Source organism: Ochotona curzoniae, unplaced genomic scaffold (genome assembly GCF_017591425.1).
Source record: "Ochotona curzoniae isolate NIBS_2020 unplaced genomic scaffold, NIBS_Ocur_1.0 scaffold_4505, whole genome shotgun sequence".
Taxonomy (NCBI): domain Eukaryota; kingdom Metazoa; phylum Chordata; class Mammalia; order Lagomorpha; family Ochotonidae; genus Ochotona; species Ochotona curzoniae.
The window spans coordinates 54,478,283-54,506,091 of record NW_024467118.1 but is presented as its reverse complement, the minus strand read 5'-3'; the positions used below and the strand labels follow the sequence as shown (position 1 = coordinate 54,506,091).

The 27,809-nt window shown below is 36.4% G+C and overlaps 1 protein-coding gene across 3 annotated transcripts in view; it reads right to left on the bottom strand.

Annotated features, from left to right (window-relative positions):
- SGCZ (sarcoglycan zeta) overlaps window positions 1-27,809 on the bottom strand; it is a 336,717-nt gene that overhangs the window by 215,861 nt on the left and 93,047 nt on the right. The gene's annotated exons all lie outside the window — the stretch shown is intronic.

Sequence of the window (27,809 nt, the reverse complement as noted above, 5' to 3'; positions counted from 1 at the left end):
GCACACCCCTCCTAAAACTGTTCTGCACCTCAACTATTGGCATATGACTTGTTAAAGTTACAAGCCAGTTTGGACTATCCTGAAATCTGCCAAGTTCAGTAAAAATTATGCTTCAATACAATAAAGTGCCAAATACAAAAAATGAAAATACACACAAGACAGCTGAATAGTATCCTATAGCCATTTTAAGGTGGATAGAAGCTGGTTGTATATAAACTAAAACTGAAATGTTAATGAAGTAGTCACAGGATGTGTTTAAGAATCTGTATTTTCTAACATATCAATCACTCAATACCATGTCAACTAACCCCATAATGTTGTAAACAGCTGTTGATGATATGTTATGGCTTTTAATTGGTTGGGACAATATTCTGCCAGCTCTGCCTTTTGACCAGAGATGGTCTCCCCAAGAAACTGTTGAATTGAGCTGGACAATAAGATGTTGGACTCTATGCATGGTACATGCTTACAATGAAAGAAACAAGACTGGATTTGAACTGTAATACTGCAATAAGGTGGAGTAATCCACCATGGGAGGAGGGCACAGGAGGGATTGGGGGAACCTCAGAGCCTATGAAATGATGTCATAAAACGAAATGCAATAAAATAAAAAAAAAAGAATATGTGGTATGTATGCACTGTAGATTACTTCTCAAAAAAAATGAAATACTTTACAAAATGGATACTAGACATTATATCAATAATCCAACCTGAAAAAGCAAGTATCATATGTTTTCTGTGATATGTGGCAGATACGTGTCCAATATCATGGTATAGTTGGCTAAGCCTCTCTTCTTGTGGCACTTGTATCCTTCATGAGTGCTGGTTCATCTCCAGCCTACTCTCCTGATCCAATCCTTGCTAACATGCCTGGACAAACAGTGGAATATTGTCTAAGTCCATGGGCCCTTAACACATGTGGAATACCTGGATGATAATTGTTGCCAGAAACCAGCCCAGTTATGGCCATTGCTGCCATTTGGTTAGAGAACCAGCCAACAAAAAGTCCACCCCTCTCTCACACTCAGCATTTCAAAAAAAAAAAAAAAACAAGTCTTTATAAAGAACACAAAAAATCGTATAGGAATGAAACTGTCACTTGGGAACATAATTGTGCCTAGCCCTTGTTTATTCTTTAATGGAACCGGGGCCTTTTTAATCTGGCCAAGCTTGTGGCATTACAGGCTTGTAAATACAGAATGGATTAAAATTGTTTCTTAGCACCAGCTTAAGAGATGGAAGGGAGGGTTTGGCGCATAGCCTAGTAACTAAAGTCCTCACCTTGCATGCACAGGGATTTCATATGGTTACTGTTTCTATCCCAGCATCTGCAACCCCATCCAGCTCCCTGCCTGTGGCCTGGGAAAGCAGGAGAGGTCGGCCCAAAGCCTTGGGACCCTGTACCTGTGTGGGAGGCCTGGAAGAGGCTCCTGGCTCCTGGCTTCAGATCGGCAAGCTCCAGCCACTGCTGCCACTTGGGGAGTCAATCAATGGATGGAAGATCTTCCTTTCTGTTTTTTCTCCTTTATGTATATCTCACTTTTCAATTAAAATTGAAAGGGAAGGAGTGAAGGAAGAGACAGTGGGAGTGAAAATGAGGGAAGTGGGGAACAAAGGAATTGTGGTTTTCTTCTGAAACTGTATCTTCTGGATGCCTAATAAGTCACATTAATAAAAACTACATTATTAAGATTTTTTTGTATCTCACTTTGCATATATTGCTATGCAGAAAACACTCAACTCATTTTAAGTCTTTATGAAATTGTTTAAGACATTCTTTTATCTATGACACAATCTCAAATATCCCAAAATTTTACCAATTTTTTGATCAAGGGTATCAAACTGCAACACACAGGCTAAATTCAAATCTCATCTTTTTTTTTTGTACAACACACAGAGTATTTTGTGTATATTTAAATGGATGGTAAAATACAATGACTATATTTTATGACATATTAAAATTACATAAAAAGCAATTTTAGGTTTCCTCAAACTTTACCAAAATATATAAAAAGTAAAGTCAGGAAAGTTATAATTATTGGAGAATAGACTGGCAACACCAAACACTTCCTTGGCAAAAGAAAAATACATTCAGGGGAAAAACATCCTCCTATTTAGCAATCATTTAGGGAAGTGGTAGAAAACAAAGGTGTTCAGTTGTGTTTAAATCGGCAGTCTACATTTATTAAGACACAAGTTTCAAATGGTGTGAAAAATTTAGTCTGAAAAGAATCCTGAGATTTTAATTTAGTTTAATGTAGCAGGTAATTTAAAAATTGGATATTATGGGGAAAACTGTATTTTTAAAAGATTATAAGACGAAGTGGCAGCAATATAAGAAAAAAAAAAGAAAAAAATTCTCTTGATAAAATAATTTGCCAGAGGGAAAAAAAAAGGACTAACCAAAATGATGCCAATTATAAAGCAACGATTTTAGAATGACTGAAACAGACAAGGAAGGAAATTTTGGGGACTTGTCATTCTGACCAGAAGCTAACCCACCACCTGTGATGTCATCACCTCTTCTGAACATGGATTCATGTCCTGGCTACTCTAATGCTGATCCAGTTTCCTGTTAAGGCTACTGGAAAAAAAAAAAAAAAAGCTGAAGATAGCTCAAGTTAATTGGGCCCCTACCACAAACCATAAGAGAATTGGCTGGAATTCCAGCCTCCTGGCTTTGCCCATGTCCAGCCCAACTGCAGACATTTGTGGAGTGAACCACTGAATGGAGGATGTTTCTCTCTCTGCTCTCTATTTGAAAAAACAGATTCCATATTTCCCAGTTATACTCTTCCCAGCTGCCTTCAAATAGCTGAGACTGCAACAGGTTATAGCTCAGATCTAAATCCCCTGGGTAGATGACACTGGCCCAGGAATTGGGTTTGTATTTCAGATCTTCCCAAGTGCATTAGAAAGACAGCTAGAAGCAAAGTAACAGAAGTTGAATTAGAGCTCAAATGTGGGATACAGACCTTCCAAGTAGTGGCTTGACTGGCTGAGACACAACACTGCATGTCAAAAATAACCTTTAGATATGTGTGACATCTTGGATTATTTTAATTTGGGATTTTCATTTGTAAGTCTCAATTGAGCAAAATTAAATGGGCTATTCATACCCTAGAAGAGTTTATGTCCTATGACCTATGCTGGAGAAGACATTCTACACAATGACACCAATCATACCAGAAGATGGAGCATAGCCAGTAAAGATTTCTGGAAATTTTTACAGCGAGAAACTATGGAGTTCAAGTCCTTGTTACTCGAACACTCTGAAAGTGAAGGGGTCTGCTCTGTATTACTTGCTGATTTTCTTTCCATCAAATCTGCCACTCAGTAATCAAGGTGGTAATTAAAGAAAAATGTAGATGAAAAGTCTATAAAACATTGTCTTTATGCACCCCTGAAGTAACTAAGTACGGAGGGACATAATTCAATAAGAAGAAAACCATGTTTAGGAACAAAGGCTGAATTTCATCAAGGAATGAAAATCGGAAACTGGTCAACATCTGGCTAAAACTAAGTAACCAGATGTAAGCATGATCATAATTACAAGTGCTACCCAAGACAAATTTCTTGTCACTGCTGTCCAGTGTCTGAGGTTTTCAAAAATAGTTGTGTCCATGACATGTTGAAATCAAATTCTAAATCACTATTGAGGGATAGAAGAACCCCTAAAGGCATCAAAGAAATGATTTAGCTGAAAGAGGTTTTAGCATTGACACAGACTAAGGACTTTTCAGCTGAAGTGATTTCAACTAGTTCAAAAAAAGATCAAATTGAGTTGTCAGCATGAAGAACATTAAGATGACTTTCACAGTACATCACTAGAAATGTCATTTCCATTAAATAAAAATTTTGTTCTACCTATTTGAAACTTTAATAATACTTGCAGCCAAAAGACTAATGGGGATAAAATTCACACTGAAATATGTTTTATTCTAGTAATAAGTAATATTCATTTGTAGATACAGACACCTCAGAGGGCAATAATACAGTGTTACTAAAATTAATTTCTAAGAAATCATTGTCAATTTTTAAATCAAGGTAAGGCATATATAATACTTTAAGTATATAGACTTAGGGTGGCAAAAGTTTAATTTTAAAAAAAAGTAAATTTGTTTGCTTTGATAGAGATATATGAATTTGAAGTATAATTATGTCAAGTGAGCAGCACTAAAACACAAAAATATGCAATATTAAAAAATGTTAATTTTTATATAGATACTAAACAAACAAAATAGTATGTATATTCCATTATACATTAAAAATAAAGTATAGTATCTTTAAATGATTTTTAAATGATAAATGTCCTATAAAGTTTTTGGATAGATGTAATAGTATTTCAAGAGGGAACAACACTGCAGAAAAGCAAGTTAAGCTGCTGCTGGCTATGCTGCATCCTTTATGGGAGTTCATGCAGCAACCTGCCTACATGCCTGGGAAAGAAGCTGACCATGGCCCAATTGTGTCAACCCCTGGCACCCACAGGAAAACATGGATGAAACCCTTGTCTCCTGGTTCTGGCTTTGCCTGGACATTGGGGAAATGATCCAGTAAATGGAATAACTATCTCTTACAAACCCTGTGTACTAAATAGATTAAAAAAAAATTCAAGTAGTCATCCAGAAACACACAATTTTCACTAATGTTAGTAGTACATATGGTTCTAAATTGGTTAAAAAATGACTACTTACTTTCCTACTTTTTTAAAGATTTATTTATTTGTATTGGAAATGCAGATTTATAGAAATGAGCTACCGAGAAAGATCTTCCATCCAGTGGTTCACTCCCAAAATGACCACACCAGCTGGAGCTCAGCCAATCTAAACCCTGGAGTCAGGAACTTCTTTGGGTCTCCTATGCTGGTACAGACTCCCAAGGCTATGGGTCATCCTCTACTGTTCTCACAGGCTGCAAGAATGGAGCTGGATGGGAAGTAGAACAGCTGGGACATAAACCAGAGCTCATATGGGATGCCAGCATGAGCAAAAAAAGAATTTAGCAACTCTGCTATCACACCAGGCTCTTTACTAATCTTAGTATAGGTAGCACAAAGAATGCTTAATTGCCATACTACTGAAATACCGGAACAATAAAACTATCCCATTCAATCCAAAAGAAAAGTAGAAAAAAATATATATATAGAAGAAGCATGGCAAAGAAAAACTTTTAACTTATTTCCAGATGTACAGAACCAAATAAAAGATAGGTTTAAATGTGTCCTGTTTGGCTAGGCACAAGAGCCTAGCAGCTAAAGTCCTCACCTTGAATATGGTGAGATCCCATATGGGCGCCGGTTCTAACCCTGGCAGTCCCGCTTCCCATCCAGCTCCCTGCTTGTGACCTCGGAAGGCAGTAGAGGATGGCTCAACGCTTTGGCACCCAGCATCTCCATGGGAAACCGAGAAGCAGCTCAGTTCCGGCCATTGTGGTCACTTGGGCAGTGAATCATAGGATGGGAGATCTTCCTCTCCATCTCTCCTCCTCTCTGAATATCTGAGTTTGCAATACAAATTAATAAATCTTAAAAAAAACCAACGTGTTTTGTTTTGTTTTTACAATTTCCACTAAGAGATGCCATTTGTATCAATAAAAATCAGTGTTGCATGCCAGATTCACATACAAATAGGTCCATAGGGAGCTTCTGGCATATTTCAAGCAGGAAGTGCTACACTCAAGTGGCAGTGCTTGGATAGACAGCCAGGATAGAACACAGTCCACTGGAAAGTGGACCTGTTGGGAGCCCCTCATGTATGACAGAAATATGAATACGAACTAATAAAATGTAAACATTTGTTAATCTATTGAATTTAGGATTGGAATACAGGAGATGGAGAGATTTTAAATGATATCCTGATTCCTGACTCTAATCTCTTATATTTGATCATATAATTCACCAATAAAATTATTAGATTCAATAATAAACATACTACACTATTTTTCTTTATTCATAGTTCACTTTTCTCAGGGGCAAATTCCTACTAACATTTATATTGAAATGTGTTCTTGCATTCTTACTAAATTAGATTGCCTTCCGGCCTTCAGGTAGCAGGAAAAATGTATTCACAAATCTAGTCAGAATCCAGAGAGCTGACCAAGTTCCAATCATAACTGACCTAGGAAGCAGATGGTGATCAAAATGATATGGCGGAGTTTTGAATTTATTATTGCCAAAACAGTAATAGAACGAAGTTTGCAGTATTTGCAAGTGAAATGCTTAGAGTTCCCAAAGCAAATTATACCTATTTGATTTAAGGTCTAAATACTCATAGGGCAAAGATCTTAGTTTGCAAGCTAGCATCATGTTTATTATATTTATAATAGATGTATAGAGAATATGAATACTTTTACAAAGACATTATGTAAGAACTCAAGTAATTCTTTTTAATGTATTCATTTATAATAAAATTGTATATAAGATTATGCATATTAACCCCTCTTTTTAAAATTAAACACGTATGTATCTTTTGATCACTAGGGGAGTGAACTACTGGATGGGATATCTTCCTCTCTGTATCTCCTCTCTGTATCTCTTCTCTTTAAATCTTCCTTTCAAAAAAAGAAAAAAGAAAAAAGAAGCGCAATGGCTGGAAAGGTCGATATTGAATGAAGCATGAATATTCCATCCTAGGACAGTGACAACCTAAGGTGACCCCACAAAGAGAGGTCACTGGAATTAGTGCTGCAAAATACTTTACCTAATATTCCTTCTTCCCCTAATAAGTCTACAGATTATATAAATGCACCAGAAATCTTAAGTCAAACGACTCAAAATAATAAAACAGCAGGGTAACGGATATTGAACATTTCTGCAGGGGCAACCACTGCATGCTGGCATGTGTCTAAATGAGAGGATACCACAAGATGTGAATGAGATGAAGGCAAAATCGCTTTGTTTCTTAAAGGGTTCTCTAATGCCTTCAGTTGATGGACAATTCCAGAGTCAAAAGGATTAGAAAAAAAGTCAAAACATACTTATCATCGACAGTCAATATCTTTGCATTTTATGTGTATTTAGAGTAAGGGAAAAGTAGTAACAGTTGTTGTTGTTTTTGTTGAAGTTAGAAAATAGGTGTGACTTAGTTCCTTTCCTTAATGAATGATGACCTTTGCCATAGTAAGTGTCTATGCTATGCCAATTTTCTTCATATTACTTTTCAAATTTGGCTGAAAATATTAAGTCATCAATGAATAAAGCATTTTCTGTTTCTTCTATTAGTTCCTGGGCAATGTGCATTTCCTGGGCAATGTGCATAAAATCAAGTGTACAAGAAGGGCTTCACTTCAACAAACATTTTAAGACAGGGGAGTAAATATTCTTATGCTTTGTACTTCCATTGCTTCCAAACTTCCATTGCTCTGTCTGATCCTTGACAAAACCTCTCAAATAAAAAGGAATGATAATTAACCAATTGGTTCACATAAAATCCCTTTTGATACCAAGTCCAAATAGACAATGGAGAATCTTTACAATATTAGGACATTTCCTTCACCTCTAGTCACATTTATTGAACTACGTAATACCAAATATTTTTATATTGGGAAATTGTCTCTACTAGGTTATTTTCACTATGCTAGGAATGTGGAAGTGAATAAAATAGACAAGTCTCATTCCCACTGAGCATTGCTTACAGATCACGCTGGAGCTAATGTAAAGATTGAGGGACAACATGTCCCCATTTCAAACTCTGAAGAGTTTTTCTAATAGCAATTTGCTGTGCGAACAACTCAGATTTGTTTCTGAGCTCAGGTGACTAGAGCAGATTGATTCAGTGTAACCCTGGCTATCTGGCCATCCCCACCCACCTTGGATATGATTTACAGCCCTGATATACATCTAGAAGTAATTAATCAGCAACAGTATTTTATTTGAAGGAAAAGAGAACAGATTGATATACTAATATCGGCCTTTAACCATGAGAATTTATGTAATCACTTTGAGAAGCAATTCTGGTGTGTTTATATAATCACATTCATTATCCTTTATGAGGCTGTTATTGAGAATTAGTGTCAATATAAAAAGGGCACCAATACCAGCTACTGGTATTAACAAAATTTTGACTGCCCTTCCATTTTACCTTGAGAAATGTTTATTTTTTACTCCCTACTGAGGTATTCAGGAAATTTGGAAAGATATCAATAGTTTCTAAGCATTGAGAAAAATAACAATATTAGAACATAACATTTTTGGTGTAGGAGACTGAGTATTTAAACAGATATTTCCATTTAAAATAAATATCACTGAACAAAATCAGCATTTAGCACTGACAAATGCTAATGTTAATTGCTTTATAGAAATATCTTTTGCATTTTTATAAGGATATAATTCTAGTCAAGCTATAGCAGTATCCAGGTTAAATTTTATGTTGTGGTATATCGCAAATACTATGCTGTTGTATAGAATAAACATTTTATGCTGACATGGAAGGGGACTGATTCAGACAAACATGATCTAAACATTTCCACAATTGCCCCTAGTGATATATTGAAAGACATGTGGCATTTTCTGAAATTTAACTTTCTAAATATTTTTAAAACATCATATATCAGGTTCCTGTCACCATTTTTCACCAGCACCTTTTACCTTGTTGGGGCACATCAAAGGGCTTTCACAAGATATTCCATCTAAGGATGTCTGCCCTGAGAGAAGAGTTGTACACTCTGTTACCCCTCCCACTCTCATCAATACATCTGTCCCTTTACTTGTTCCTCTGAGCCCTGTTCTGACTGGCAGGTTCACCTGAACCCCAGACTTTTTCTAAAAATGTCTATTTGAGTTCATGGATCAGACCATCATGTCCTGAGAGCCTGGACATAACCAACAGGCAGTCTAGACTTTCCATGACTAGAAAACCAAGAAGGTAAAGTGGATAGAATTTTGTACTTTAGACAAACCTGTACCCATCTGGTATCTCAGATACTTCTCTTTGCTTTCTTAGACAAAGTTGTTATTTAAGTTTTGTGGATCACATCTTCTAATCTATAATATTAAAATAGTTGCTTGGTTTTCATAAATGTTTGCCTAATTTAAATTTCCTAATTATTCACAGTGCTTTGCTTCTCAAGCATTTCCCTTGCTAAACCTTTTTATTTCTGTCGTTAATGACCTCATTTGTGAAATTTCAGCACATGCTGACCTTTGATGATTAATTATTCAACTTCATCTCAGCGAGAGTAAATGGTCCTCAAAAACAAATAAAATGTTCATAAAAATAATAAAACTAAATTCCTTACTTACGATTAGAAAAGTTTCCAAAAGCTATACAAAAGCTATATTTATTTTTCTAAGTTCCATGTCTCCAAGATCTGTTGAGGTCATTACTAATTGAAGATGTGAGGAGAATGTGGTACTCACACTGGCTTTTCTGGCAAGATTGCTGATTTACACAGTGATATAGCAAGCTGAGCTTCTGCCTATGACACTGGTATCCCATATGAAGAAGGGAGGGAAGTGGAGGAGAAGAGAGAGGGAAGGAGAAAAAAGGAACAGAGAGAAAACATGGGGAAAATGAGAGGAAGAGAAAGAGAGGGAGAGACAAAGACAGGGGTAGAGAGATATCTGTCATTTAACTACTTTACTCCACAAATACACCACAGTGATTAAGCCTGGCCCAGACTGAAGTGGAGAGCCAACAATTTAATCACAATGACTTGGCTCATCACTTCTTGTCACCCACGATACATATGAACAAGAAGTTGGAATTTAGACTAGAGCTAAGAATTGAACCTCTGCTTTTGGATATTGAACTCTGAAGTCTTCATTGGCACCTTAACAACAAAACATCCATCTTTATTTTGCATTTCTTCATCAGAGTCCTTCAAGGACTAAAAATCCAATTACTAATAGTTAAGAATAAATATGTAGATGAACATTATCTGTTTATCTGAAAGGAAGAAAGAGTATCTCCCATCCACTGATTTACTCTACAAATGGCTGCAATGGCCAAGTTGTGCCAGATTAAAGCCAAGACCCCAGAGCTACTTTTCCACATCTCTCACATAGTTGCAGGGGGCCAGGCATTTGAAACATTCTCCCCTGCTTTCTCAGATGAATTAGCAGGAAGCTGAAACAGACTGAGAGTAGCTGGGACTCAAACTGATACTCATATGTGAGGATAGCCCCATAGGCAGTGGTTTAACCACTGATTCCATTATGCCAGCCACCTACAATTTAATTTTAGCAGCATTGTTGAGTCATAATTCAGAAGCCATAAAATTCACTGCCTTAAAAAAAGTTAACTCAGGGATTTCTGAAACACTTGCAGAATTGGACACCCATTAATATAATCTGAGAATATTTCCAGCTTCCTGCATAGAAAAGTTGAACCCATCACCCAGGCTTCCTTTTCCTTTTCTGAGATCTGACACTAATCACTTTCTCCAAAAATTGCTAATCTACTTTACATCTCTAGATACTCATCTGTTCTGAACTGTTTCTATAAAGTCTAATCTTCCACGTCTTTCTGATCTTCCAGGACTGGCTCCTTCCATTTACCATAATGTTGAGAGTCATTCATGTAATGTGTCAGCATTTCACTCCTTTTCATTGCAAAATGACATTTATCTGGACATGACAGATTTTGCTTATTCATTCATCAGCTGATGATTTTGTTCTCTCACCGTAATGAAAATACATGCATAAGCATGCATATACATTTTAAGTGAATATATGTTTTCATTTTTTATTTGTGATACATGAGGGTGAAACTGTGGGTCTTTTATTGTAAGCAAAAATTATTTATAATGATAGGAATAGTTTTTCAAACGTTTATGTTTATTTGCCTTATACTATGACATGACTATAGTACTGTGTTGTCCAGAATGCATGCTAATTATCTGAAATTCACATCTGGGTCTGTTCTCAGGCAGATCTGTTATTTTAAAAGTATAAAGCTTCAACTTCTTAATTAATAGCTTTTCCACAAATATGTAAAATATATGCATGCAGATTAAAAAAAAAAACACCACCCATGGAGCACTCAATGAGTTAATCTGGCAGCTCTAGCTAATTTACTTTGATTTTCACAAAGTTCAAACTAATTCATGCAGTTGAATGTGTGCTGATTACATTTCTGTTTTATTATATTAAGTATGTTTTAAACAATATAACATCAAACTATATATTAGCATAATATCTGGTGTCTTGGTAGTCATTAGAACATGGTTTGGAAAATAATGATTCACTATAAGGAGGCCAAATTCATTTTTATGTTCTGATTTCTCTCTAGTTGTAACGGTCCTAGCACAGTCTTCCTTCAAGTCATTTAAGGCACAGCTCAATTCAAAGCTATAACAAGTAACTTCCCCCTCCCAATGTCATTATAGGTGCTATTACTTATCCGTTACATTACCTTTGTTCACATTACATTAACTTTGATGTAATGCCAAGTTCTTTAAAGATATTTAGTAATGTATCAAAAGGTTAAGTTTATCATTTTTAATTAAGTTGAATGGAATACAGTTCATGAAAAATAGAATTTATGAAATTGTTCCTTTTCCTTAGTCTTTAATTGAGGCGATTGGAGGGGGATAGTGAGTAAGAACCACAAAAGGCAAAAGAATATTAGTATTTCTTTGAGAACCTGAATCTGAAAGCTCCTACAGTAATTGTTAAAAGATCTTGGAAAATATCCCAAGCCATACACACCTTCACTGACATCAGAAGTAAGCATGGCTCGCTTTGTGTCTCAGAGAAAAGCTTGGTTTTGTAATTCAAACTTTTGCAAACAACATTCTTCAACTTCTAAGAGTTCAAAAGGATATATTTCCTCTGCTTTACTCTAAGTTTAGCATCTTACAAAAGTTAGGGAAAATACATGATGGGTATTCTAACATACAAGAGAGAAAGGTGATTCAAATCATTCTAGAATTGCCTTTCATATTCTGAAATAGAGATAAAACATTAAAATGGCAATAAAGGCTTTAAAATTCCACAAGAAAATTCAAACTTTAGGTTATTTCAAATTTGATATTGCATTATCTTTCTTTAATAGCCAGAAAGGATCTTTCCTTGGGATAACTGACTTTGATTATCAAAAGTAGTACAGATTGGGCCCAGCGGTGTGGCCTAGAGGCTAAAGTCCTCACCTTGAACGCGCTGGGATCCAATATGGGCAGCTCCACTTCCCATCCAGCTCCCCGTTTGTGACCTGGGATAGCAGTCGAGGATGGCCCAAAGCTTTGGGATCCTACACCCATGTGGGATACCCGGAAAAAGTTCCTGGATCCTGGCTTCAGATTGGCATAGCATCAGCTGTTGCGCTCACTTGGGGAGTGAATCATCGAACGGAAGATCTTCCTCTCTGTCTCTCCTCCTCTCTGTATATCTGACTTTGTAATAAAAATAAATAAATCTTTTAAAAAAAATAGTAGTACAGATTTTCTCACCAGTTCTTTATCCAATACTATATTTACATCTTCATAACTCAAACACATACCCAATGCTGGGTACTGAGTAAGGGAAATAAGATAAAGCAACTTAGAGTTAATGTTAGTAAGCACTCTAACAAAGCCAATTGTGTCTCAGTCAGCACCAAGAACATAGCCCTATCACCATCTCCAGCAAGACGGACACCAAACTCTTTGGGAACTTAATATACACACCCAAGGAAACTCATATTAACCTCAGAACCACATTTCTATACCCACGTCACTTACAAAAACGACACGGTTTACAACAAAAGAAATCATTCTGAGACTACTCTTGGGCCCATCTAGCATCAAAGTCAAAGCCACAAGCCAAGTGATATCCTGCAGCCCAGTTAAACAAAGTAATTTCCAACAGAATCTACTGCATAAAGGACAGATGATCAAACCAGATATGTAGATATCAATGTGGTAACACAGGAGACACGAAGCAGCAAGGGAATACGAATCTCTCAAAATAATTCAATAATCCTAGAGAACAAGATCCTGAACTGAAGGAAACCTGTGAAAATTTCCCAGGTTATGAACATCCAGACTCAAGATGCTCCAGTGGACCCAACCTGACTCAACCAACAGAGGCATTTTCCAAGGCATATTACTGTCAAATTGCCGAAAGTGAAGGACATCAGAGAACCCTAAAACATTAACAAAAAAAGGGGAAAAAATGAAAGTTAGCTAGAGTAACATTAGAGTTCTCAAAAGAAATCAGAGACTGAGAGAATGAGTTGATATACAAGAGGTAAAGACAAAAAACATAAATTTCAAGAATATTACATTTAGCAAAACTATCATTTAAAAGTGAAGGAAAAAAACTTCTCCAAGGAATTAAAAAAACAAAAGTCATCAACACCAGACCAGCCTTACAATAAATTCTGAAGGAGTCCTGCATTAGAAATAAGCATTGTGAAAACACAGGACACTACAACTTTCATTCAACAGAGCAGATATAAGTCAGTACCCATTTAACAAAATGACTGTTGACTACAAGTGGATTAAATACTTCAGTCTAAGACTTAGGTTGGCTGAAAGCATTAAAAAAAAAAAAAAGACCCACTATATGTTGCCTACTGGAAACTCAGTTCACAAGGATAAATAGACTAAAAGTGAAGGCCTGGAAAAATTATCTTGAAAACTGAAATGGAAAAGGATAATAACATTTATGCTGATATCAAACCAAATAGACTAAGTAATCCATAAAAAGGGGCAAAGGACACTGTATTTTGATAGAAGGTAAGTATTTACTGAGGAAATAGCTCCAATATTTTGAAAATCATTCCAAAATATGAAACAGGATAGAACTTGACCTAACTTCTATCAGCCCAGGATCAGTCTGATGACAAAAACTAACAAAGACATGCCACAAAATAACACACTATACATTTTAAAGAATATAGTTTACCAAAATATTACCAAATATTAGCAAGATATATTACCAAAACTGAGACTAAATCAAAACAAAAATGTTATACATTACCATCAACTGGGGTTTATTCTAGAAATAGAAGGGCAGTTCAACATTCCCAAATTGGCAGACATCAAAAATCACAGCAGAATGAAATTACATTACAGAGGTGGAAAAAGAAATTGATAAAATTCAACATTCTTTTATGGCACAAACTCTCACAAATTAGGTATTATAAAGTTTAAATACTGTAAATGAGACACCAATAGTCGATGATATATTGAAGGGAGGACATGTACGAGCAGTATTGCTCATTATGGCACTGGAATAGGGGAGATAATGAAATGCAGGGCATCAAATTTGGAAAAGAGGAAGCCAGAAAAACCATGTTTATAGATGTGAGAAATACACTCCACCAAAACTCTTAGAACTGATGAACCAAGACAGTAAATTTACTAGGTATGAATTAAATATACAAACAACAAAAATGATAGTTTCTTACATGTTAATGATCAACTCACAGAAAGAAATCAAGAAAGAAACTCCATCACAATAGACACAAAAGCAATCAAGTATTTAGGAATAAATTTGATAAAATAAGTGAAAGATCTCTACCTTGAAGATTATCAGACATTGGTGAAATGGATTTATACTCCTTACACATGAATTGGAAGAGTCGATATCACAGTAGCTTCTAACAGTTAATGTAATCCACAGAGTCAATCAAATCCCTACCAAAATGACATTCTAAATTTAATTAATGAAAAGGAATCCTAAAATTCACATGAATCATACAAAGCCCAGAATTCCCAAGATGATCCAGTGAGGGTGAGGAAGCTGCAAGCATCAAAATAGCTGATTTCAAAGCATTACTGCCAATTGCAGTAATTCAAACAAAAGTAGCTTAAAACCAGCACGTGGTTTACTGGGACAGAACAGAGAACCAAAAAACTAATTTCTTTCTGTCTCTCTCTCTCCTCCCTCCCTCCTTCTGTCTCTTTTAAACACCACGCCCCCCCACACACACACACCAAACTGATTTTTGACAAAAGTATTCAGACAAAATATTGTTGTCTGAAAAACTCATTAACAAATAGTGCTAGCAAAACTGGATGAGTATGTATAGAAGAAAAATGAGATCCACAACCCTAACTTTGTATAAAAATTAACTGCAAATGGACCAAGTTAAGGCTGGGGACCATCAAGCTGCTAGAACTGAAAGCTAAGGGAAGTACTCCAGGACTCTGGTCTAGGGGATACTTCTTGAATAAAACATCCAATGCACAAGCAGCACAAGCAAAACTAATCAAATAGAATTATATCAGTATCAGAAACTAATGCCCCCAAGTGGCAGCCATCCTTAGTGAGGAGGAAGTCCACAGAATGGGAAAAATATTTGGGAGGTACCCATCTGACAAAGGATTCAAAAGAAATTTAGGGGAATGACAGAAGTGTGGTCTTTGTTGGCACTGTGCATATGGAATGCACAAAACATACTTTAGATTAATAAAATTTTACAGAATAACATTCATAAACTAAAAAATGCCAACACTCAGCAATGATACAACCAATGTGGCTATGAAATGAGCAAAGGACCCCAGTAGACAGTTTGCAAATGAAGAAATGCAAATGGCCAACAATATATGAACAAGTGTTCTACATCATTAGCCACCAATGTAAACGAGAACCACAGTGAGTTATCACCGTGATGCCTGTCAGAGTGACAATTCTGGAAAAGGAGATTAGCAAATGCTGTTGAGTCCGTGGAGGAAGGGCAAGACTTACACAGCCTCCAGGGGAATGAAAATTAGTACAGTCACTGTGCAAAACAGCCTGCAGTTTTCTTAAACTAGAAATAGCCTTGTCACATAATCCAGGTTGTACACACCTGAAGGACATGAACACGCTGTATCAAAAAACACCTGCATTACAAAACTTCAACCAAAACGTAGAACCAAACAAAATGACCAGATATAGATGAATGAATCAAGAAATCTTTGCCTTTCAAATAGATTAAATCTTATTCTTGTTCATCTCCTCTGTGAACATATTTGCTTGCTTCATTCACCTGATGACTAGCATGATTCTAGAGTGATTTTTAGCCCCAGAATCATTTCTGTTTGGTATACACAAATTATAGGCTTTTTTTTATAGGCTTTTTAATAAACAGATTTCTTAGTAACTGAATGATTGCTAAAGTTATCAAACTTTTACTGAGACATTGTGCTAAAATCAATCCTTCTAGCCATCAGCAAATATTAATTCAGTATTTATTTATATAATAGAAATCAGCATTAATAACATAAGGTACTAAAATAGGAAATCTCTAATTCTACAACTTCTTTGGTCTGTAATACGAAGTTGTTGGAAATGGATTCTCTCTCAATCTGAAAAAATGAAAACTGCAATAGATGATCATATGGCATGTAGTTTGGAAAAATAAATATCTGTTTTGATCAGTTTAGTCAACCACCTTTGTATAATCTTGGGAGTTTGGCTCAGTTTGAGACAAGTGGGTTAAGATATATAGATAGATACATATATATAGTGTAACACACCTATATATATAACAGTGTCTTACGCTATATATATGTATGTATGTATATATTTATTCTATCTATATGTGTGAGTGTGTGAGAGAGAGAGAGAGAGAGAGAATTGTAACAGCCCATATATGCTGTTCCCAAGGAACCTATCAGAATTAGAGACAAGTAGTATAATTTTATTTTATATAAAGAGACCCAGTCCACAAGTTTGCATGAATTTTTTAAATATTATTTTATTTAAGACATATCTCCTGTTAAATGTAAATAAAGACAGCTAAGGCTATTTCTGAAAATGCTTGCTGAGGAGGAAATTAATTCAACCTTTGTTTACTCTTATATAAATGCAGCACATTCATGTGTGTGAACTGTAAGATAACTTTTGTAATACAGTGATCTTCAAATATCTTACCAGAATATTTAGATGTCATTTCTAATAGCGGTGACAGATATGTCACATATATGTCATATATGTCGCTGAGTTATATATATGACTCAATGGGAGGAAAGATGTTATAGGTCATCTTGTGACACTCAGATTAACAGATTAAATTCAGTAGTATATGGAAAAGATAAGAAATTTACTTTGATATCCAGGCTTTGAGTCTGTCAGTTTTATGATTCTTAAAAATAAAAAATAATCGGGCCCGGCGCGGTGGCGCAAGTGGCTAAGTCCTCGCCTTGCACGCCCGGGATCCCATATGGGCGCCGGTTCTAATCCCGGCAGCCCCGCTTCCCTTCCAGCTCCCTGCCTGTGGCCTGGGAAAGCAGTGGAGGACGGCCCAAAGCTTTGGGACCCTGCACCTGCGTGGGAGACTCGGAAGAGGCTCCTGGCTTTGGATCAGCATAGCATTGGCCGTTGCGCTCACTTGGGGAATGAATCATCGGACGGAAGATCTTCCTCTCTGTCTCTCCTCTCTGTATATCTGCCTTTCCAATAAAAAAATAATAAAAATAAATCTTTAAAAAAAATAAATAAAAAATAATTAGTATCTGGCACAACAATGTAAGAGAATAAGACTGAATAAATGACCCATGTAGATCCATTTCCAATTAGCATCTTCACACTTCAAAAGTTGTAGAAAGACAAAATTTTATTTCAAGATAAAACATTAGCATTGTGTTTTTAAATCATTAAATTATGATTTAATATACTACTAATAAGTTAAACAACCCATTTAAGTATTTCCTATAAGCCCACTTCTTTTCAAAATGACTACTGCCATTTCTAAGGGGAAAAACTTTTAAAAGTTAGAAATATTCTCCTCATTAGCTTATATTAAATGATAGCATTGATTACTTTCAATATTTTCCTTCTTTGTAAAACAAAGTAAGGGTGTTGAAAAAAGTGTTAGGGGCCCAGCGCGGTGTCGCAAGTGGTTAAGGTCCTCGCCTTGCACACCCGGGATCCCATATGGGCGCTGGTTCTATCCCGGCGGCCCCGCTTCCCTTCCAGCTCCCTGCCTGTGGCCTGGGAAGCAGTGGAGGACGGCCCAAAGCTTTGGGACCCTGCACCCGCGTGGGAGACCCGAAAGAGGCTCCTGGCTTCGGATCGGCATAGCATTGGCTGTTGCGCTCACTTGGGGAGTAAGTCATCGGACAGATCTTCCTCTCTGTCTCTCCTCTCTGTATATCCGCCTTTCCAATAAATAAATAAGTAAATAAATAAATAAAAAAGAAAAAAGTGTTAGGAAATCCTTTGTTCTTCAAATCTATTATAACCCCCTAAAAGTAACAGTTAGACTGTAAGCCACAGTACTGGACAATTAAAATGTGATTACTCATTATTATAATACTAATATTACTTACATTTATTTTCAAAGAATTAATTGTTTTTATTATAATAGCATTAGCTTGTCTCCATTAATATCAAATTCTTAGCATGAGTAATTTTTTCATAAAACAATGAACTGTTAAAAAACTTGAATGAACATTTTGCATAAATATCATAGAAACCAATTTTTAAATTGTAAGATGTATATAATGTACTAGCATTCTCTTACTTAGGAAAATTCTTTTATAAGGTGCATGTTTTAACATTGGAAAGGCAGATTTGCAGAGCGAAGGAAAGAGAAAATCTTCTGTCTGCTGGTTCACTCCCCAAATATCCACAATAGCCAGGAGCTTCTTCTGGGTCTCTCGCACAGTAAAGTGTCACAAGGCTCTGGGTCATCCTCTAGCAGGGAGCTGGATGGGAAACAGAGCAACCAGGACACACACCAGTGCCTATATAGGATTCTGGCACATGCAAGGCGAGAACTTACCCCTAGACTACTGCACTGGGCCTGAGGAAAGATTTTTTTTAAAAGATTTATCACTGTATGTATTTGAAAGGCATAGATGGAGGAGGAAGGGAAGGATGGGGAGGACAGAAACAAAAGAGAGATTGTAGATAGAAAAAAAATAGAGATATACAAACGTATATGCATCATTGACCTACTAGCTCACTTCTCAAAGTCTGCAACAGTGCAACAGCTGGGACTGGACCAAGCCAAAGCTAGGAACCCAGCGCTCTAAACTGCATCAGGTCTTACTTGTAGATGGCAGGGACTCAGCTAACTTGGTCTTCATCTGCTGCTTTCCCACTCAACATAGTTACAAGCTGCATTGGAAGCCAAGCATCCATAGGTACAGCTGATGCTCTGCTAAGTGATGGAGGCATCTGAAGCGGGGACTTCCCTCACTACACCACAACACCCACCCTGGCAGAGTTATCATGGTAATATCTACTTCAATTAGAAAACTCAAAGGATCATACTAATTAAACAAAATGCAACATCAAGTTCATAATGACACAGAGTAAGTTCCAACTGATATAAGAATTATTATTAATGTTTTAACTTTGTGTTAAGGAAATGTAACTTTTCAGAGAATGGTCCATAGCTATTACAATAGACCACAGTGCACCGCACACATAACATAAAATATATAGATCAGAGTTAATACCCATTATATATTCATTTCATCTGTTAATACTATCTTAATATTACCAGTCTCAACTCCTATTATGTATGTACATATGCATTCACTGTTACTCATCATTGAAGCATGTGAATGCATTTCATTGGATTCGTCATGTCTTACAAATGTGTTCTTTCCAGTACAAACACTTCTAAACAATGTCATTTAATGTAAACAGAGAAGCAGAAAATGTTCCACTCAAATAATATCTTTAATGGAGCTTGAAGGTTGTAAGGAGGGAGGCACACAGGTAGAGGATTAGCAGGAGGGAAATCCCACCTTCTTCTCAAAGGTTAGGGCGTGCATCTCCGGCTCGCAGCTGTCCAAAACTTCATCACAAGTCACTTGCTGAGCTTAGAATGGCCCCAGAAAATCACTCTGCAGAGAAGTGCAGCATGTGCTGCATGGCATTTTGATGTTCTGATCGACTAAGAAGAACAGTAGTGCAAAGATCTCTAGAAGTTTCCTATAATTAGATCAAAAACCTAATTTTGTGATAGTGAGAGCAAACCTTACTTCTATAAATATAAACCAATAATTAAAGTTTTAAACTATTGTTGTAACATTGAAGATAAGGTATATAAAAACATCCAATGGTGTATGATGTATACTTAGAATCCAGTAAACAACAGTGAGAATAGTTATATTTTTTTTTAGGGGAGGAGGGTGGCTGGTATGTTTGCATGTTAGTTCATACGTCTATAAAAGTACAGTAAAATATTCAAAAAAATTCCCTTTGAAATTTAAATTTCACAGAAATGCTCCCAGGTCCCTGCAATTTGCAGCTAATCTATTAAATAATTCACCCAGTCATCATGTACAAACACATATCTGCATTAACTTTAAAGATGTGCAGAGCAGTGAGAATCTTAATGAGCAACCTAACCTTTTGCTTAGACCATTTTCTTGAACTATCCATTTTAATCAAAAATTACAGTCAGCCATGGTAGAAATCTTCCACAAGAGCTAATGCATTCAATGCATGCTAATATTACATATTGAAAAGCTCACTAAAACTGCTTATGTAAGGAAATATCAGATACTCACTAGCAACTACAGATTGACATAGTTCCAATTAAACCTACTGAAGTTGAAGAATATTGAAGTTCTGAAACTTCATGAATATTTTTATGGTGAGAATTAGGTAGCTATCATTTGATCAATAAAATTATGGAATAAAAGTGAAACCATAACATTATTGTTAAACTATTATTATAAACTATGAAATTCAAATGTTCCACAATTTTAGCTAATACTTTGCAAAATTATACATGTGTAAATATATACATGTATAAGCTCAAACTCATGATTATGCCTCAACCTCATCATTTCTACTCATTTCATCAGGTTAAAGAGTATCATGAAAATATCACCTGAAATAAAATGAACCCAGAATACATGTTTGTAATTATTCCTTTTGCAATCGCTAACACTGAAATTCTTCCAATCTACAAGACGTTCAGATTAATCCAATAAGCCCAGAATACATTTTATGTAGGCAATATTAGCTCAAATTGTATCCTTCAAAGATACCACTGCTTTAAAAAAAGATTCGTTTATTTTTAATGGAAATTCAGATATATAGAGAGGGTTAGGCTCCTGCACAGGTGCAGGATTCCAAGGCTTTGAGCCACCCTCCACTGTTTTCCCAGGCCACAAGCAGGGAGCTGGATGGGAAGTGGAACAGCTGGTACACGAACCAGTGCTCATATGGAATTCCAGCGCAAGCAAGGTAAAGATTGTAGCTGCTAGGCTGCCATGCCAGGCCCTGATACCTTGTTTTTTAAGGCCAGTTATTTATATTTAATTCTCTATTCACCAAGCTGAAATTCTTAGTTACTTTCATTTTTTTCTGTTATCTTCAGTATTGTGAATGTCCTTTCATATTTTTATTCTTGTTGTAAATGTTTCCTTTTGGAACCAAACTCAATTAACACAATAATTTTGTTCAACTCGGTCTATTAAATGGATGTCTGCCTATCATTACAACATGATAATAGTGAAGCATTTTTCTAAACCCACTAACCATATTGGTTTCTTAACCTTCTTACTTTATATTGTTTCCTGTTGTACATGTAACATATAATTCACTTCCATTGCCCAACTATTTTTTCAAAGAACTAAAATATTTCTTTTATACATACCTCCTTAACTGTCCTGTCTGCTCCTATAATATACCTACATATTAACTAACAATCTCCTAAATCCATTCAAACAAATCCATTTTAGACAACTTGTAAGTCCTATAAGAACAGAGTATTTTGCTCTTACATATACCTCAGTTTTTAGAATTTTGTAGGTTTGAAACAATGCTACATAAATGAATATATCAACATCTTCTGAAGATTGGGGATTTCTTTCTATCACTCATACTTTTTTTTTTAAGATTTACTTATTTGCTTGTTAGTGTTCTAGACAGGAAGAGAGAGAGAGAGGGAGAGAGAGAGAGAAAGAGAGAGAGAAAGAGAGAGAGAAAGAGAGAAAGAGAGAGAGAAAGAGAGAAAGAGAAAGAGATCTTTCATTTGCTGCTTCACTCCAGACAAGGCTGTAATGGCCAGGGCTGAGCCAGGCCAAAGCTGTAAGCTTCTTTCATGTCTCACATGTGTATAGGAGAGACCTAAGCACTTGAACCATCTTCCATTGCTCTTTCCAAGATACCAGCACAGAGCTGAATTGAAAGTGGAGTAGTCAGGCACAAGCTGGCACCATATGGGATGATTCCAACTATTTATCTACTATTCTACAAAGCCAGTCTTATTTTTTATTCATTTTTTCATAATACATTTCTATAGGATCAGAGATTTCCCCTTCCACCCTTCTGACTCCCCCTCCCACACCACTATTTTTCCCATATTACATTAGTATAACCCTTCACAATCAGCCATACCCCATCATTCTGCTGTTTAAGTGTATCATGTCATTGTAGACATAGACAACAGCAGAAACTCCACCATATATTCAACAGATTCAGTGAGAGTCCTTCTTATTCAACTGTTAAAAATTTAGGTATTTGAAAGGCAGTTACACAGAGAGGAGAGGGAGAGACAGACAACATCTAAGAGTCACAAACAGACCTCCCACTTAGGTTTAGAGACCGTAGCATTTGGGCCATCATCTGATGCTTCTGTGAGGCCTGTAGCAATGGGCTTAATCACAAGTGGAGCTTAATCACGACTGTCCCAGCCAGTTCCTATAGGATGCCAGCCCTGCAAGTCACTGCCACAGCACCAGTCACAACCAACCCCGTTCTTAAGGTTTTTAATCCAGACTCCTTTAAAAGTTCATATCCTATAAAAATTAAATCGTTTGTCCTGTGTTTATGTCTCAAAACAGTACAAAAACATGACACTGCTACTTTTTAATATTCTATAAATGTTCACAATGTTGGATGTATGAGACTTGCACATGAATTTCAAAAATTTTACTAAATAGGAACATGATTGAACAGGCGTTAGTTACCACGCACCCACACATACATTAAATAAAAGTATATTTTAAATAAAAATTAACTTTGTATTCCTACATTAATACCTTTCTATATCTATGCTATTTAAAAGATATCCTCTGCTGTGTGGCCCCATCCCTTCAATTGGCACTTAGCATATGTCCATATACATAAGATGTCCCCAGAGAGTTCAAGTCACATTTCTGGATTCTTATCTCTGAGATTGACTTTGGAAGTTCCAGCATGTGTCCTGAGGGAATTTTTATTTTTTTTTTTTTTGGCAACCTATGTAAAAAAAATAGGTGAGATAGCTTGCTTGGTAAACTATCTTATAAATATTAACAGATCATGGAAGCTAAAATGTGGTTAGTGGACTTGAGATAAAGTGAATGATATGCTACCTCAAATTAGTGTTACACAAGCACAAACCATAATGGATGTGCTAGGTCAATATTTACAACAAATTTGGCCAATTATGGCCAACTGCACCTAAAAATGAACTGCTTTTTGGGTATGAAGACGGAGGCAGTAAGAACTTGAGGACTTCAGTAAGTAAATATAAAATGTTAGTATTTGAAACACTAAGAAACAGTTTCACCATCATATATTTGAGAAATGGCCATACATTTGAAATTCAAAGACAATATATAGGAGTCAACAAATTTTGAAATTACTGTTTCTGAAATTAGTGATTAAAAACTTTAAATTAGGAAAGCACTTTAACAACCTAATCACTTCTTAGCTTCCTTAATTTTTTGGAAAATTGTGCTTAATGGGGTGTTGGAGAATTTTACAAAATTATTCTGCTAATTACACTACATTTTATTCATATTAATGTGCATAATAATTGCCATAAAGTATAAATTTTCTGTAATTTATAGATTTTTTCAGAGGAAGAACAGTTGATTCATTGAGCCCTTGTATTAATGTAAAAAGAATATTAAGTAATTCTTCAGCTGTGAAATCAATAAATTCTAAGTAATAGAAGTCTCAAAATTATATCAGATGCTTCAAAATGAATAAATCCTTCGGTTTATTACAACACAACATATCTTAGCCATAACTGAGTATGAGGAGGAAGAACAAAAAAGGAACTGCAACATTTATCCTACCTGAATTTCTTCTTACCTCAACCTGCCCCTATTTGATCAGAAGCTCATATGGGCATGTTTCCCTCTTAACTACATAAATATTAAAAATAAAATAGAATTTAAAAAAAATAAGAGTATACTACATTTTTCATTGTAGTTATTCAGCAGAAAATCAGACATAAACTTGAACCTATAACTCTCTCATAAAAGGGAATTGAATTTATGTGTTTAATATGTAGCAGCTCAAAGTTTCAGTAGCTCCTAAAACCAGCAAAGATGAAATAAACTATTCGTGAAATCAGGAAACTGTGTAGTTCATCATAAAAATCATACCATTCTATCATACTAGTTCCATTCTATCGGAACTAATTATTTCTATCTGTTATGGTGTTTAATTCCTTTCAACCAGAAAGAGGTTTTGCACAGCTGAGAATCTTCTTATGATCAAATGAATTTATTAAAGAAATACTTGAAATATTTTCTTGGGAAAGTAGGGAAAAAATTTATCTTTGATTTCAAAATGGCTCAAATCAATCTTTGTCAGGAATGAAAGTTGGCAGGAGATTTGTCACTTTCCCACCAGATTCTCAGGATATTGAGTGACTGTAACCTGATCAACGGTGCCCAGATTACTTGGAACTGCCCTGTTCTGGCCATCAGAAATTGTGTCCTCCACTGACGTACTTTACTCTCAGAAAATAACACTGCATCCATGTTTTGCAATAATGGGCATTTGCTAATTATTTTACAATTAGCATGGAACACTGTAACATGGTATTTGTTTCAAGATTTGTGAGCAAACTGAGTAATTTGTTGGTATACTAATAGTAGTTGCAGAGGTTACAAAGTATTCCTGAGATTAAGCAAAGAATAGCCAGAGAAGTTTTACATAGATCAGACCTACATGCACACATACTTTATTATGACCATCATTATTTTTGATGTGGAGAGAGCAAGGAGGGAATCCCCCTACCTGATGTGTTTTACTTCATAAATGCTTGAAAATCCTGGAACTGGACCTAGTCAAAGCCAGAAGCCAGAAATAATTCAGAACTTCCATATATATGGCAAAGTCCCAAGTCTGTCTTTCTTTAAGGCTTGTTTATTTCAAAAGCAAAAGTAGGGGCAGACTGTAGAGGAATCTTGCATTTGCTGGTTCAGTCTCCAAAAGACCTTAATGACCAAGGCAACAAGATCAAAGTAATAGAGTGAGCTTCTTCCAAGTTCTCCACATGAATGTAGGGGCTAGGAGATCTGGGCCATATTCTTCCGCCTTCTTAAACACATTAAGGAGGGAACAGGATTGGAAGTCGAGCAGCAAAATTACACCTTGTATATTTCTGCTACCTTCTTATGTTAGGCATTGTTTTTTTCATTCTTTCAAAGAAGTTCCTTGTCATAAAAACATGAGCATTGTACTACAGGTTAAATTTGTTAGCATCTCTGGCCAACAAGTAAGCTAGGTGACACTGTATATGTAATTATGTCTGTAGGGCATCACTTTTCTCTATTATAAATTGGAAAAAACACTATCCATCTCACAACTTACAGAAGAAGCAATATTTAATATTAAAAAGTACTTACTAAATCCTCGGACCCGGCGGCGTGGCCTAGTGGCTAAAGTCCTTGCCCTGAACGTGCCGGGATCCCATACGGGCGCTGGTTCTAATCCCAGCAGCTCCACTTCCCATCCAGCTCCCTGCTTGTGGCCTGGGAAAGCAGTTGAGGACAGCACAAAGCCTTGGGACCCTGCACCCGCATGGGAGACTCGTAAGAGGTTCCCGATTCCCGGCTTCAGATCGAATATAGCACTGGCAGTTGCGCTCACTTGGGGAGTGAATCATCGAATGGAAGATCTTCCTCTGTCTCTCCTCCTCTCTGTATATCTGCCTTTCCAATAAAAATAAATAAATCTTTAAAAAAATAAATTCTAAACTCTCTTTCTAAACTATTAAGAGAAATAAAAATTTGCATGGTGCTTTCATTTTTTCCATTGTGTCCAGCACAACTAAGTTTTATGTTAAGAATGTGGGGGACACTTTCTAAAACTGGAGTATTTCTTCCCTGAATTTTTAGGCTAAGTACTTGAATTCTTGAAGATAAGGAGGCAGAGATATACATGGAATGGACACCGTGCATATTCAACCTGTTTTTCAACTCATACGTTCTTTTAGAGGCTTCTGAGAGTCTAAAAACCACAGGTAGCTGAGAAGGTACTTCTATGTGTAAGAAGATTCAGGACTTGCTGACCTAAGAAACTTCTTAGTTCTACATGCAGTTGGGCTCATTGATTCCAAATGGAACACACTGTCAAGCTATTTTTTTCAACACTTCTAAACAAACCCCCTCCCTGTGATCAGAGTTGAGCTCTGTCCCTGGCTCTGGCTGCCAGTTTCCACCTGCTGCTGCTGTTCTCACAGGCTGCTGCTGTGCAGTCAGGAACCTGCAGGAGGGGAGAAGCCAATGTGGTCCTTGGGTGCGTGTTCAGCCTGCAGAGTCTGGCCTAGCATTGGAAAGGCTCTGTTCTCTGTTGCTCCAGGCTCCACATCACTGCCTGCACCTCTGAGCTGCCTTCTCCACATCCACTTCAGAGTGGGGATTTGTGCATTTTTAATTATTTCTTAACTTCCCAGCAGCTGATGCCTTGTATGAAATCTTCAAATCATCCATTTCTATATGGCCTTGGTGTGCATCACATTCAATTTCCTTTTGAATAAGGAGTGACTCTCTTCTACATCTCCTCAAATTACACTTTAGACTTCATTAGCAGATGCTGTTTTTTATGCATTTAATGGAACCAGGAGTTCTGACATTGGATTCATCAACTTGGAATTCCACCCTAACGTTTATATCCACAGTGACAATGTGCAGGTACCTTCCTCATTTCCAAAATGATTTTACAACAATGACTTATTTTGTTTCACAACTTGTTGCACTGAGCAAAAAATTCTTGGAAGTCTCTTTATTCCACTACTAGTAACACGCTTTCCCAGGATCAAAACTATACAGACCATACTCATCCTGGTATGTTGATGGCATTTACAGTCTGTATTATGACACAGCATGCCAAACTTTCTGCGAGAGTTTAGAATTAAGATCCAATAAAATTCTACCCTCTGTTTACCCAAATTACCTACACATTTGACTATCTCAATCTATTATTGTTTAAATGTTCTTTTAAAGATGGACTAAAAGAAAGCACACCTATATTTTACAGTTTAATACAAAATTAAGTTATTGACTGGTGGCATAATTTTAAAAATATTTTCATTGGAAAGGCAGAGCAGATTTAGAGAGAGAAGGAGAGATAAGGAGAATCTTTCATATACTGGTTCACTCCCCAAATGGCCACACCAGTCAGGGCTGAATTGATCCAAAGCTAGAAGCCAGAAGCCTCTATCAGGTCTGTTTCTGAACCTGGGTACAGGGTCCTAAGATTTTGGGCCACCCTCTACTGCCCTCCCAGCCTAAAAGCATATAGCAGCACCCTACTAATGCTTTGGGGAAAGCATAAGGTGGCCCCAACCTGAGGCCTCTGTACCCATGAAGGGTATCTGGAAGATGCTCCTGGCTTTAACATGACCAAACCCCATCCCTTGTGGATTGAAAACTGAAATTTCTTCTCCGTTCTGTTCTTACCTCTAAATTTGCCTCTAAAATCAACATTATTTTTAAAAATTGTTATTGTACTACGACACCATTTAATAAGCACTGGTGTCTCCCCCTCCCTAAGTTTCCTCCCCTCCCCACTGTTCTCTCCAGTGTTACAATGGGTGCCTTTCATAAATTTTCACAAGTCCATCATGCTGCCACTAAGGTGTCCCAACAATGTAGGGGAATATTAGGCATATTGCTGTGAGTCCATCCTTGTACCACATGCATGGGGACGAACATATTTCTGCTTCCACCTATGAACCATACTAATTTCTGCTACACTT